The following is a 1876-nucleotide window of genomic DNA, read 5'->3' on the forward strand; positions in this document are numbered from 1 at the left end:
ATGGAGCTGCAAAAGGAGGGAGCTTTATTCTAAAAGAATTTGGGTTATGCCCCAAACTCACGATTGGTGGCATAATATTCGTGAAAGGTACACGAATGCTGAGTTCTAAAGTTATTTCAGAATGAACTGGGACAGCTTTTATTGGATTGTGAATAAAGTAGAAAATGCTAGGCTATACAAACAAATGACACAAAATTCAGGCCAGCAATTAGAGTGGACAAGAAAGTTGCTGTTGCCGTCTATATTTTAGCAACAAACAGTGATTATTACCTTAAAATTACCTTAAATCGCACTTGCTAGCGATAGGACAAATCCTGTGATTCGTCCTATCAATAGGCTCACTATTTGGATTGGGACGGAGTACTGTTGAGAAGTGCTGTCATGATTTTATAGATGCTGCACTGAGAGTTATTGTGCCAGAATTAATCAAATGGCCTACCAGCTTGGAACAATTAATGGTAAAAGAAAAGGAATTTGACAAACTTTGGGGATTTCCTATGACTATTGGGGCTATAGACGGTTGCCATGTCCCTTTCCACCCTCCCAAAAGATATCAAAGTGACTATTATAATTTTAAGGCCTTGTACAGTGTGCATATGCTTGTGATATCAGATGCCAAGTACCAATGTTTGTATGCTAAAGCAGGCATACCAGGTAGATGTAGTGATGCTGGTGCATTTATGTCCACCAGTATTTACCAAAGAGCTATGAATGGCACTCTCTTTCCAAGCTATTCAAGGTATTTGAATGGTGTCAAGATTCCATTTCATCTTCTCGGGGATGGGGCTTTTAGACTAGAGGCTTGGATGATGAAGCCTTTTAGAAAGCAATCAACTGAGCCAGAAGAAATTCTTTTCAATAAAAAGTAAGCTTTTTGCATTTTCTCTAGGCTCCAAAGCTTTCATCCAAAGATTATAGTCTACTTCTTGAGCTTTCATTAGCAGACCAATTCATGTCTGCTTTCTTTAAAGTATTTTTGGTTGTTAGAAACTTAGTAGGTTAAATTAGAAAAAAAATATCATTAATTTGCCAGTACAATTAAAAACTATAGGTCTTGGAATAAAATTGCTATATTTGACTGTTTATTTAATGAGCAATACTTACTACAACAAAAAATAAAGCTGTTAAACTTGTTGTTGAGCATAACCAGCAAATGGCTTCCTTTTTCTTGTTACTGTGAACAGAGTAGAGCAAAAATGTAGAGGATTTAAGGTCCATGTTTTCTCTAAAGCAATTAATTTGGCTTGTTTTTTTTTAAGTAAATTTCTCAGAATAGTATGTTCAGAATCAATCAAATATTTCTCAGGTTAGTATAGCTACACAGCTTAAACACTTAACTATGTTATTAAACCTAAATGAATAACAGTTAGAAGTCCAAACTCAGAAGATAATTGGTTCCATAAAAATTAAAAGAAAAATCAATAATGATAACAATAATGATTATTGTTTTAAAAGCCCTAGGACAATGACAATACAAACTGAAAAATTTAATTATAATGAAATCCTGTTATGGATATGACTTCAAAAATGAAAGATCTAAGGTTTATGTTTCCTGTGCAAGTTTTGGTATGCTATCTTTCTGCTCTCCTATAGTTTGTCAATAAAAACAAAAAATTTTAATATTTTTTCATAATTGAGATTTTGTTCTATCCATCTACTGAATTAAATCTTGAAAATTTTGTGTAAACTGTTTTACAAATGAAAAATCAAATGTAAGTTGGTTGAACATTGTTTATTAAAGACAAATTATTAATTTTATGCATGGTATTTAAGGTTTATATTCCCTGCATATGTTTTGGTATGCTATCTTTCTGCCCTCACAGTTTTAACATGTGAATAAAACCAATCACTTTGCTACTATTTCATAGCTTCACTT

Source organism: Artemia sp. Qi Xiang Cuo, chromosome 11 (genome assembly GCF_049724085.1).
Source record: "Artemia sp. Qi Xiang Cuo chromosome 11, ASM4972408v1, whole genome shotgun sequence".
Lineage (NCBI taxonomy): Eukaryota > Metazoa > Arthropoda > Branchiopoda > Anostraca > Artemiidae > Artemia > Artemia sp. Qi Xiang Cuo.